This window comes from Megascapheus bottae, chromosome 16 (genome assembly GCF_031878675.1).
Source record: "Megascapheus bottae isolate mThoBot1 chromosome 16, mThoBot2.hap1, whole genome shotgun sequence".
NCBI lineage: Eukaryota > Metazoa > Chordata > Mammalia > Rodentia > Geomyidae > Megascapheus > Megascapheus bottae.
The window spans coordinates 94,633-107,692 of NC_143524.1; the positions used below are offsets into that span (position 1 = coordinate 94,633).

General features: G+C 43.4%; 1 long non-coding RNA gene across 1 annotated transcript; it reads right to left on the minus strand.

Annotated features, from left to right (window-relative positions):
* Positions 1-3,366: 3,366 nt before the first annotated feature.
* Positions 3,367-12,384, minus strand: LOC150052163 (uncharacterized). The gene is made up of 4 exons (XR_016538108.1): positions 12,298-12,384; positions 10,319-10,409; positions 7,746-7,787; positions 3,367-3,717 (listed from the first exon to the last, which is right to left on the minus strand). It is a non-coding gene; the product is annotated as an uncharacterized LOC150052163 (long non-coding RNA).
* Positions 12,385-13,060: the final 676 nt, after the last annotated feature.

A 13,060-nucleotide genomic window follows, 5' to 3' on the forward strand; every position in this document is an offset into this window, starting at 1 on the left:
TTCCAGGCTAAACCTGTACCTACCCTGGAACTAGGGGAGCTTGGGGCTTTGCTCTACCTCCTCCCTTTTTATTGAACACAGGATTGGGACCAAGCCTTTCACTCAGTCACCTAAGATGCAAGTCTTGTCTTTATTGTCAGACACTATAGTACCCCTTTCTTCTTCAGCCCATTCCATGCTTTCACAGATCCAGGCATTCACACCCTGTCACCTTTGCCTCCTCCAAGCAGGCTTTCTGCACCCTGTTTCACCCTTATTGACATGAACAGGGGTTGAGAATCCATGGGTTACCCAAGCTGAGAGGAAGAATACAAGAATCAGTATGAACAGTGGGTGGGAGAAAGGGAGATCTCAAGGCTGTGTACAATGTAGCTGGAAAGCCTTCATGCTGTGCTTTTCTCATAGCTCCCCAAATGAGATAGACCCAACCTGCAGAAATCGGGAAGCTGAAGAAAGTCATGATCCTAACGGCCTTTTTCTTTCTTTCTTTTTTTTTGGTTGGTCATGGGACTTGAACTCTTGGCCTGGGCACTGTTTCTGAGCTCTTCAGCGCAAGGCTACCTACCCTTGAGCCACAACACCACTTCCCCAATAGCCTGTTCCTGACAGAGAAAAGCACACGTGAGTCTACTGGACCATTAGAAGCTTGCCTGACTACCAGGGGAAATTTGACTGCTCCAGTTCACAGGGTCATGCAGTGTGGAGTTCAGTCTTAGTCAGAAGCAAGCCTCCACAGCTAGATAGGACCGCCTCAGCCTCCTCCCCTGACGTAGCCAGATGTCTCCATCTGCCTTTCATTGGCCAGTGTTAGCCAGGTTGGCAGCTTCTGTCCCTTGTAGGAGGAATAGCCTTGAGCTCCAGGACTCAAGACGCTTATCTGGCTGCCAGCAGTCCATTCGTGTACACTCCCCATTAGCTTTCACTGTATGCTGGGGTGCAATGCAGAATGGCAGAACAACTAAGAGTGAACAAGTAGATCTGAGAAACCATCCTGTTCAGAAGCCGGTGTGGACAAGATCTGACTCCCTGTGCTGCATGACTGAGTGGAGTGGTTCAGAAATGACCCTGCTTGGACAAGCTCAGTGTTCATGGTTCTGAACTTGGGGAACCAAACTCGGACACAGGCAGTCACCTGAAGTGCCCTCCTGAAACAGGCCTAGGTTTCTAGGTCACCAGCTAGAGACTAGTCATTCTGTGTAATTCCTAGAATTTGAGAGAAAATTTGGCCTAGAACAAGAACCTTAGTCCAGACTAACTACCTCTGGCTTTGATTATTAGTATTATGTATAATTAAGGCAAAGACAGCACACTCCTGAGCTCCACCATATTACTTACAATGTTTGGATCTTTGCCTGTGCTCTCCTGAACCTCAGAGGAGCCCACTGTTTACTTTACACACAGAGAGACTGAAACAAACCCTGTTCGCTCTAGTTCTATACTGCTCTTAAACTCTGAACTGCCCTTCCCTCCCCAAGGGTACTATCTCCACTAGTACTGCCCCCATCCTGGCTCTGAACATACCAGATCTGCCTTCTTGTGTTCTATGAAATCTTGCTTTCTGTGTCTCCCTGAGTTTCATACCCTACCAGCTCTGCCCTTTAAGCTCTGTATCTCCCAGATTTGTATACCCCAACTCTGGTGTACCATTCTGAGCTTTAACTTCCTCCGCTCTGTATCCCTGTGAGCTCTGCAGCTCTCACCTCTTGAGTTGTGACATGCTTCTCTCTCCCCCCCCCCACCGCCACCCCAGCTCTATGTCCTCTGACCTCTGCACCCTACACAACCTCTGTGTCATCGCTGGCTGTGCCAGGATATCAGAGGTCTGAGAAAAGAGAGTTCAGCTCTACATTTTAAGGCCCCTTGAGGTATCTAGTCTGCAGGAAATGGCATCTGGACCCCTCCCCTGACATTCACTTACCATCAGCCACAGCACTGACTACCACCAAGCCACAGCAAGATTACCTCTCCTTTACCACTTTGAATTTTCCTGTTATCCCCAAACCCGAGACATGAGCCCAGTCCTCATGGTGGCCTGCTGCTGCCTTGTAAGACACTTAGCCTATGGCCAGTGGAAATTATGACTGGTTTGGCAGAAACATGGACCTTGGAAATCACCTGGCACCTGAAGGGGGTTTGAAGTAACTGCAGGTGGGAGGACAGCCTTTGCCTAGTTCTGAAGGGTACCTTCCTGCATTCCAGCAAGGTAGCTGGAGGAGGGAGCTACAGCTGTCCCTGTCACAAAACTTGGCAGAAAGAACGCCTGAGCGTGGCCCGGCATGTGTGACCCTAAGGGACCTCAAGCCATTTCTGGAAAAGGTGTTCACTTTGTTGTGAACAAAGACCTCAACAGTGAAGCAGACCATGCAAGAGGAGAAAGGTGGTGAGATTAAAATTAAACCTCAGAAATGGCACTGTGGGTCAAAGTAGTAGAGTGTTAACTTTGAGCTGAAGCGCTCAGGAGCAAGAGCCCAGACCCAGAGTTCAAGCCCAAGAAAAGATGTGTCTTTAAAAAATAATCATACTCCCCACCAGGAGTTTGGCCTAGTGGTTAAAGTGCTTGCCTATGCACGAAGACCCGGGTTCGATTCCTTGGTACCACATACATAGAAAAAAGCCGGAAGTGGTGCTGAGGCTCAAGTGTTAGAGCTCTAGCCTTGAAAAAGTCCAAGGACAGTGCTCAGGCCCTGAGCTCAAGCCCAGGACTGGCAAAAAAAAACAAACAAAAAAACAACAGCAACAACAACAACAACAAATTATACCCTAAGATACCACCTTACCCCAACAAGAATGGCCAAGATTTTGAACTCAGACAATGACAGATGCTGGCAGGGTTGTGGAGAAAAAGGAACCCTACTGCACTGCTGGTGGGAATGTAGACTAGTTCAGCCACTCTGGAAAGCAGTGTGGAGGTTTCTTAAAGAACTGAAAATTGACCTTCCCTAAGATCCCACCATACCACTTCTGGGCATCTACCCTGAACACCATAACCCAAGATATAATAAGGACACCTGCTCAGCTATGTTCACCTCGGCACTATTCACAATAGCCAGGCGATGGAAACAATGCAGATGCCCTACTGCAGATGAATGGATACAGAAAATGTGGTCTATATACACAATGGAATTCTACATAGCCAACAGACAAGATCAAATAATGGCATTTGCAGGGAAGTGGATGAATCTAGATCGAATCATGTTGAGTGAGACAAGTCAAGACCAAAGAAACAAAAGGTACATGATATCCTTAGTATGTGGCTATTAAATCCAAACAGTACAAGAGTAGGGGGCTCAATATTTGCATACCCAATGCTATGGACATGGAAATATAAACACAACTACATAGACATAAAAATTTATGACTCTATAGACATAATGTTTTATTACATAGATTAATATGTATCTGTGTCATACAAACCCTCAGCCTAATTTTAATTATGTTCTAAAATCTAAGTGCCAGTGATTGTATATAGATTCCCTTCTTGAATACTTGTTAAATATGTCATTTGAAATATGATGTAAAAATCAATGTTAATAAAATTTTTAAAATGAAAATAAAGCTCCACTACCACAGAGCTGCTTTACATTTCTTGAACTTAAGATGCCTGGTCCAACTGCAGCCTCCCCATTCTCAGAGGAGTTGCAGTCCCAGGAGCCTGCTCAGCACGTTGCATAGTTATCCCGCAGACAAGCCACCTTCCTCCGGTGGGCTTCAGTTGTACTATAAGATAAAGGAAATTAAACTCAGCAGATGCTTTGTGAGTGCCAGTGGACATAAGCCATATCTGACCCCAAACCCAAACTCCAAGAATCTTGCCCCCAAATGGGAAATAAACACACAGTGAAAGAAAGACCAAGGACAGTGTCCAGGCCCCAGAACTGGCAAAAAAAAAAAATGGGGGGGGGTCAAGTATATAATGTATGTCACATGCTAGATTTGGGGGATACAAACTTAAGTCAGACATGAAAAAAATGTATAGGGATGATATCCACCATTAGAATGACCCCAAATAGGGCCAGGCTTGGCTTGGTGGTTTATCCCTGTAATTCCAGCTACTCAGGTGAAGGCAGGGATAGAATCAAAGTTTGAGATCAGCCCAGGAAAAGAATAGCAATACCCTATCTCAACAAATCAGGTCAGGTAGAGAGTGGCCACACCTATAATACCAACTACGTGAGAGGCTGTAGGAAGATGTCAGTCTGAGGCTAGCCTGAGCAAAATCACGAGAACCTACCTGAAAAATAACTAAAAGCACAAATGGCAGAGTACCTGCTTAGCAATTGTAAGGCCCTGAGTTTAAACCCCAGAATCACCACCAAAAACAAATAAAACCCACAAAAACAGAGTGACCCAAGATACTGACATGACAATGACAAAAGCCATAGCCACAGTGCTCTTTGGTTGTTTCCACCGCGTATTGAGGGGGTCCCAGGGTGGGGCATCTGACCACACCAGTCACTAGAACTTCAGCCTCCTCTATGGCTGAGGTCACCACTCTTATTGAGGATAGCTGTGCCTTTATCAGTCTGTTTATAAATGATAAGTGGATCATGTGAATATATTACACTATGAACAGGACCTCATTTATCTTTTTCCTGGAAACCACTTTCCCAAACAGCATAACTCCTTTCCAGGCCCCCTGCCTCTCCACCCCAAAGTCTTCTAGGGGAGAGGAGGAAGGATATCTCAATGTTATCTCCAGTAGCTCAGGCTCCCAGACTTGCCTCAGGCTGTGGGGGGCTCTTTATGGCCCCACCTCTGTAATAATCCCTTCCACCTGAACCTTTAATTATAGCCTTGGGGTCCAGTTTTGGATAAGACTGTGCACCTGAGCAGTTTATTCAGAGAAACTCAGCAGTGGAGAGAGATAAGACCTGCTACCTACCCACCCCCAGACTCTAGGGGGCCTCCATCTCTGTCCTAACCCTGTGGAGTAGAAATGGCCTACTGTTCTCTGCAGCCTTAGGCTTCTAAACCAGCTCTCAGTTCAACCTCGGTGGGTAGAGCTCCTACAAAATCTATAACAGAAGGGCCATACAAGGAGGATCCATCACCAAGATACTTTAGTTACCCCTCATGCTCAGACGATCACATCGTCTAGGCCTTCAGCCCCCACCCTACCCTACCCCTAGGCCTCCTGGTTTCTCTGACGTTCCAGAACTTTCCAGGAACAACATGGCCCTTCACACTACCCCATTCATAAAGCTTGTTGGCCTCTGACCTGCCACAGAGTGTTGGACCCTAATCAGCCTGCTTGTTCAAAGCAAACCTGTGAGGCAGTGGACACCGAGCCTCTTCCTCCCTCACCCCAGACCTGAACCTCTGCCCTCAGATCTGCCTTTTCCTAGTGGGAAATGCTGGAGTCAGAGTACGCCTCAAATAGAAGCTGTCATGGGTAACTAAGGTAGCTAGAGAAGGCTCAGGGGCAGCCAACCCTTCCTGACTGGTCCCAGCGTCTGATGAGCAGAACAGCTCTGCTGCCTGAGTCCTCACCTTCCTCCTTCACCAAGCACGCTCAGCTTACACACCCTGGTGAAGCAGCCCTTGCTATACCCTAGTGCTGGGAGCAGGAGTGTGACCCACCACACTGCACACCTTACATGACTGCAGGGTCATTTCAGCCCACAGGACCCCCTGGAGGCCTGGCTCAGTACCCATGGGCACCGAGCACCACCCTGTGTCCAGTCACGGAAGTGCAGGCGTTGTGAGCAGCACTGGCCCGCTGTGTTGATAAATGTGTCTGTTTTATTCACTCTTAGACTGGGATGTGGTAGGGAGCGGAAGACTAGGATCGCATGTCCTCTGGCCGCCTCTGACTAGGGTTCCCACGGTCATTAGCGTGAGCGCTGACCCTGAATGCCTGGCCAGTGTATGCCTGTCTGATCTCCCTCCTTTCCGTGTTATATATTTTGGAAGCTTAGTCCATTACACACAGCCCATACCTGAGGAATGTAAAGTTGTGTTATATTTCTGTGAATGGGGAATATCTCCATAATTTACTTGGAATTCTTTTATATGGGATATTTTTCTCTCTTCCCTCATGTATTATCATTAATTCAGTTGTCACTGTTGCTAGTTAGTCAATTTTTTGTATCAGTATAAACTCATTAGTTGTACACTTTAGGTCAAAATCAATACTTCTTTAGCTCTTTGATTTCTCTAGCTTTGGGCACTGGGCGTTCTCTCAAATCTTTATTCCTTTGGAATATTCTCATAATTGAGAGTACGTTCAAGTTTTTTGTTTTTGTTTTTGTCAGTCCTGGGGCTCAAACTCAGGGCCTGGGGACTGTCCTTGGGTGCTCTACCACTTGAGCCACAGAACCACTTTGACTTTTTCTACATATGTGGTACCAAGGAATTGAACCCAGGGCTTTACACATGTGAGGTAAGCACTCTACCACTAGACGCTGCCTGCCTCTATGTTCAAGGTTTTTATCTTTTCTTTCTTTCTTTCTTTCTTTCTTTCTTTCTTTCCTTCTTTCTGTTTTCTTTTCTTTTTTGGGGGGGGTATGCCAGTAATGGGGCTTGAACTTTAGGGCCCAAATGCTGTCTCTTAGCTTGCTTGCTCAAGGATGGTGCTCTACCACTTGAGCCACATCCACTTCTGTCCTTTTTTTTGCCAGTCCTGGTCTTGAGCTCAGGGCCTGAGCACTGTCCTTGGGTTTTCTCAAGGCTAGAGCTCTACCACTTGAGCCTCAGCACCACTTCTGGCTTTTTTCTATGTATGTGGTACCAAGGAATCGAACCCGGGTCTTCATGCATGCTAGGCAAGCACTTTAACCACTAGGCCAAACTCCTGGCCCGACTTCTGTCCTTTTTTGGTAATTATTTGGAGGTAAGAATCTCATGAACTTTTCTGTCAATGATGACTTTGAACAATAATCCTCAGATATCAACCTCCTGAGCCATTAGGATTACAGGCATTAGCTAACTACGCTTGGCAAATTTTGCATATATATTGAGCGCACTCTGGAAAAAATGCTCAGATTCATCTGTTTCCTGCCTAGGGCCCAGAAGCAGCCCAAGATACCTGGTTTACTCATTGGTGAAGGTATGAAGCATTTGGTGGCTTTGGGTGTTAGGTAGCTACTTGACATGGTGCAACTGTCCAATTCAACGTTCAGAACCACCGCACAGTGCATTGGGGAACTCAGAATGGAATGCGACGTGTCCAAAAAAATCAGTTTTACAAATGCGTGAGATTGAAGGGAATGGCAGAAAGATATCCTAAATCACTTAGGAAATGATGAGCTTTGTAAAATCACAACACAGATTCTAGTTGATGAAGTAGTTTTCCTTTCCAGGGAAGGTGTGTACGTACTTAACTATCTACCTGCTCTATCTATTTATCTACCTATCTATCATCTGGCTGCCCACCCTATCATCTACCTAGCTAACTAGCTAGCTAGCTGGCTGTTTTTCTATCATCTATCCATGTGTTGTCTATTAATTTACTATCTATCCATTCTTGAAATATCCACCCATGCATTTTAGTAACAGAAGAATAACTTCACAGAAAATGTGGGAGTCCTGCATCAAGCATGAGAGATGGCCTGTGGTTTTCATAAGGTCCTGTCTTCCTGGGCATGGCCAGACTGCTCTTCCCTCTCCTGCTATCAGGGTAGCTAAGTGATAGTTGGACCTAAGGTTCCATTTGTAGCATCCTTATCTGCATTTATCAGTTTCCATGTAGAGAGCAGCATGCTAGAGCATTCTGTGTGACAAGAGACATGGGGAAGTCCACTTACCCTTACAGAGAACTGGGAGCACAACTCTTCCCTAGGCAAATGCTGAAAGAGAACAGGTATATTCATATACACCAGCATGAAAACATGTGCAAATAGATTGGCTATTAAATAAGCTAAGCAGATTCAAACCCAGCATATAATATCCACACAGAGAGATACTAGTCCTCAATAAAAAGGAACAAGGTAAGCCAAGCAAGGTGGCTCACGCCTATAATCCTAGCTACTCAGGAGGCTGAGATCTGAGGATCTCTGTTCAAAGGGCATTGAAGTCCGAGAAACTCTTATCTCCAATCAATCACTAGAAAATCGGGAGTGGTGCTGTGGCTCAAAGGGGTTGGGTGGGTAGCCTTGAGCTGAAGAGCTCAGGGACAGGGCTCAGGCCCAGAGATCAAGCCCCACAACCAACCAACAAGAAAAGAAGGAAAGAAAGAAAGAAAGAAAGAAAGAAAGAAAGAAAGAAAGAAAGAAAGAAAGAAAGAAAGAAAGAAAGAGAAAGAAAGAGAAAGAAAGAAAGAAAGAAGAAAGAAAGAAAGAAAGAAAGAAAGAGAGAGAGAGAGAAAGGAAGAAAGAGAGAAGGAAAGAAAGAAAGAGAAAAAGAAAGAAAGAAAGAAAGAAAGAGAAAGAAAGAAAGAAAGAAAGAAAGAAAGAGAAAGAGAAAGAAAGAAAGAAAGAAAGAAAGAAAGAAAGAGAGAGAGAAAGAAAGAAAGAGAGAGAAAGGAAGAAAGAGAAAGAAAGAAAGAAAGAGAAAGAAAGAAAGAAAGAAAGAAAGAGAAAGAAAGAAAGAAAGAAAGAAAGAAAGAAAGAAAGAAAGAAAGAAAGAAAGAAAGACATACAACCACATGGATGAATAGCTTACCCACCAGGCTCAAACATCTGAGCATTATCTTGAGGTGGTGGCAAAGGCCCTAGGAGCCAAACAGTAAGTGGAGAATGACTTTTATGTCTTAAAAGGGTTGCTGGGCTAGCAGTGTAGATTAAGGTGCAGAGCCCCTTCCTAGTATGTTCAAGGTCCTGGATTCAACTCCAAACACTGCCGTTGATAAATAAATAGTTATATGTTCCTAAACATAAAAACTACAAAAGGCCGGAGCGTAGCCTAGTAATAATGCTTGCCTTGCATGCACAAAGCCCTGGGTTCAATTCCTTAGTACCACATACACAGAAAAGGCCAGGAGTGGTGTTGTGGCTCAAGTGGCAGACCACTAGCCTTGAGAAAAAAGCCCAAGGACAGTGCCCAGGCCCTGAGTTCAAGCCCCACAACTCATTAAAAAAAACTATATAGAAAATAAAAAACTGAAAATAATAAAATAAATAGACCAAAACTTACAGGAAGCTGAGAGGCAGTGGCTGATGTCAGTAATCCTAGCTGCTTAGGAGCATAAGATATGAGGATCACAGTTCAAAGCCAGCAGGGGAAGAAGACTCTTATCTTCAATTAACCACAAGGAAACCAGAAGTAGCACTGTGGCTCAAAGTCATACAGTGCTAACCTTAAGCAAAAGAGCTCAGAGACAGCACCCAGTCCCCACAACCAACCAATAAGAAGAAGAAGAAAATTAAAACTAAGCGGGGCATGGTGGCTTACGCCTGTAATCCTAGCTACTCGGGAGGCTGAGGTCTAAGGACTTCAGTTCAAAGCCAGCCCGGGCACTAAAGACTGTGAGTCTCTTATCTCCAATTAATAACTAGAAAACAGGAAGTGGGGCTGTGGCTCAAAGGGTAGGGCAGTAGCCTTGAGCTGAAGAGCTAAGGGACAGCATCCAGAGCCAGAGTTCAAGCCCCATGACCCACAAAAATTTAAAAAAAATCTCTTTTCTGGAGGGAAATTCAGATATACATATATATATATGAATATAAATATTATTACACACATTGCACAAGATGAAAATCTGAAGAAAATGAGCAATCATCGCTCTCAAGAACTTAGGGGAAGAGAACAAATTAAACTCCAGAAATGTAGAAAGAAAAATATATAAGAACATAAATTAATGAAAACAGAAAATAAATGTGAAATTGAGAAAGTTAACCAAGCCAAAAATGAGTAATTTTTTTGAAGAAATTGAGCCATTGAGGTTTGGATGTTTAAGAAAAGAGAACAAGTATGCAAGTGAATAATTTTGGGTATCATCATCTTTATCAAATATGAAGATTTAAACTAGATTGAAATAGTCTTGGAAAATTAAAACTTAAATACTGCCATGAGAATGAATAGAAAAGTCTAGATAGATCTATATCTATATATCTGTATAGTTCTGCCAAAAAAAAAAAGCTTGAATCTGAGGCTGGTGGCATTGCTCATGAAGTAAAGCATTAGCCAAGCAAGTAAGCTGAGCAAGCACAATCCCTGAGTTCAAACCTCAGTATTACCTAAAAAAAAGTTGGTGATATTATTTAAAATCTCCTCTCATAGAAAATTGTTGAAGTTTGGAAATCTTTTTTAGGAATTAATCTTAAACTTTCACACAAAGAAAACTCTAGCTTAGGTCAATGCATTAAATTTTCACAAACATTTTATAAATAATACAAATCTTATACAAACTGTCCAGATTATAGAAAAATAAGGAATTTCCAACCTGGGCACTGGAGGCTCACGCCTGTAAACCTAGCTACTCAGGAGGTTGAGATCTGAGGATGGCAGTTCAAAGCCAGCCCTGGCAGCAAAGTCTGTGAGGAAGAAAAAAAAAGAAAGAAGACAGGAGCAAATCTCATAGTTAAGACCCAAACATCCAAAGTTTCATCCCAAGCTAGAGGTAATGGCACATGCCTGATATCTAATGCTCAGGAGGCTAAGGCAGGAAATATGTCAAATTCAAAGCCAGTGTGGGCTATATAGTAAGAATTTGTCTCAAAAAAAAAGAATAATAGTTTTCTCTTTCAGAACCAGTGTGAAGCAAAAGTATGTAAATGTGTATGTAAAATGTCTATATGGAAATCTACACAAAACATTCTGGAGAAAAGTTAGAGAAGCTACAAACAGTTGAAGAAGCATACCATGTTCATGAACTTTAAAATACATGATTAATCATGCCTAGAGCCCCCAAATTAAGCTATAGCTTTAGAATGCAAGTCCAACCAAAATCCTTTTTTTTTTATTTTGAAAAAATATTTTTATTTTATATCTTTTTTTGTACAGTTGATGTAGAGAGAGGTTACAGTTACATGCATCGGGTAATGAATAAAATTCTTTTGGAACCATGTCTCCCCTTTTGTCACTCTCTTCCAGTCTTTCCAAATATTATATTAAGTAAAGTAAGCCAGAGTTAAAGAAACATAGATTGTGTTTTCCTCATTTGTAGTAACTAGAATGTGCATATAAATCTACACTGAATGACACATATACACACACTGGGACATGATAAATTGCATAGTTATCATAATCATTAACATGCAGAAGCAAAGGAGACTGTGAATAGGATTTCCAACCAAAATTCTAAAAGGTCTTTTTGGTTAGTGGGAATTCAAAAGCTGGTTCTAAGACAAAAACATGCTAAGGATGGTCTTTTTTCTTTTTCCTTTTCCTTTTTTCTTTCTTTCTTTTTTTCTTTTCAATCTCTTTTGGTGCCTGTCCTGGAGCTTGAACTTAGGGCCTATGTGAGCTTGTGTGCTCAAAGCTAACATTCTACCACTTGAACCACAGCTCTACTTTCAGCTTTTTAAGTGGCTAATTGGAGATCAGAGTCTCATTGACTTTCTTGCCTGACCTAGCTTTAAGATAGAATCCTCAGATCTCAGCCTCTCGAGTAGCTCGGTGATTACAGGTGTGAGTGACCAGTAACCAGCGGTAAGATGGTCTTCAGTGAAAACAATTAATTTTGAGAGCTACCAGTCCATACTTACAATGTGGTCATTGCAACGTAGACAGGAGGCCAAACAAACCGGTGACAGACTGTTAGAAATGCCTCAGGATGTCGGGGTGTCAAGTAGAAACAAGGACACCAACGTGAAAGGACGTATCAAGGTGCAGTTCACTTCTGCACAAGAGGCCACCTCTGATAAGAATGTGAGCCGCAGTGGAATAGGGAAACACTTCTTAAACAAGACACAAAAGGAAAGGATTGATATGCTTTTTTACTAATGTAATTGTTGGGGTAATGCATAGTAAGAACTTGTCTCAACATGTAAATGACTCCTTTGATGACAGAAGTGTTTGTAAAGTCTTAAGGAAGGACCCCTGGCTTAACTGCAGTATCTGCTGAGCCCAGCGCGGTGGCTCACGCCTGTAATCCTACCTACCACGGAGGCTGAGATCGAGGACTGAGGTTGGAAGCATCCCAAGCAGACTAATCCAATTTGTCTAAGCAATTATCTCCAAATAACCAGCAAAAATCTATAACTGGAGATATAGCTTAAGTGGTAGGCTGCAGCCATGAGCAAAGAAGCTGAATAAAAGCTTCAGGCTTTGAGCTCAAGCCCCAGTACCTTCACACACACACACACACACACACACACACTCTTCATATGATTCCTTTATGCTGCACAAAATTTCTTAAATTATAATTGAGCACGTAGCATCACTCTAACCAACAGAGATTCTCCAAAGAGAAACACTCACCTGAAATAGCACTGCAGTGGGGACTGCGTGCCACGGTGCGCACTGTGGCAAGAGGAAGTTAATAAGGGAAGATGAGGCTATGTCGACAGGGACGGCCTTGGCCAAAGGGACCAGTAACAGGATGTAAGGGGCTGCGAACAGGGTGATGTCACGACGGGATGCTCAGTGGCCAGCCAAGCATGCAGACGGGCTTCCCTAGCAGGCACAGGGTCTCAGCCAGCCTGTGACACCATGGTCTTTGTCCATTTGGTCAGAGTTTGACACAAAGTGATTCTGTGTTGAATCAGGCAATCGCCACACTAGCCATTTATCTGTGTGATTGCCTCAAAATTAGTCTCACACTAGAGCATTCATTGTTTTTTTTTGTTTGTTTGTTTTGAAATGCTGGGGATAGAACTCCAGTCTGTGCTAGGCAGATATTGTGTCACTGAGCTATAATCCCACCCTCATGAAATTGTTAACAATGATAATTTGTGGAAAGGACAGTGGCTAGAATGGAGGAAAAGGCCCACTCTGACATTTCATTTCATACATATTTGCATTCTTAGAAGTCATTTAACATACTATACTTCAGGCATGGCTTACAAAATTCAAAGGAAGTTCTGGGTGATCCGCAATCCCAGTTATTTAGGAGAAATATATCAGAAGGAAAGAGAGAGGCCAGCCTAGACCAAAAAAAAAAAAAAAAAAGTGAGAATCCAACTCAACAAGTAAGCCTGGTGTGACATCACGTCAGGAGGGAGACAAAGGTAGAGGATTGCTG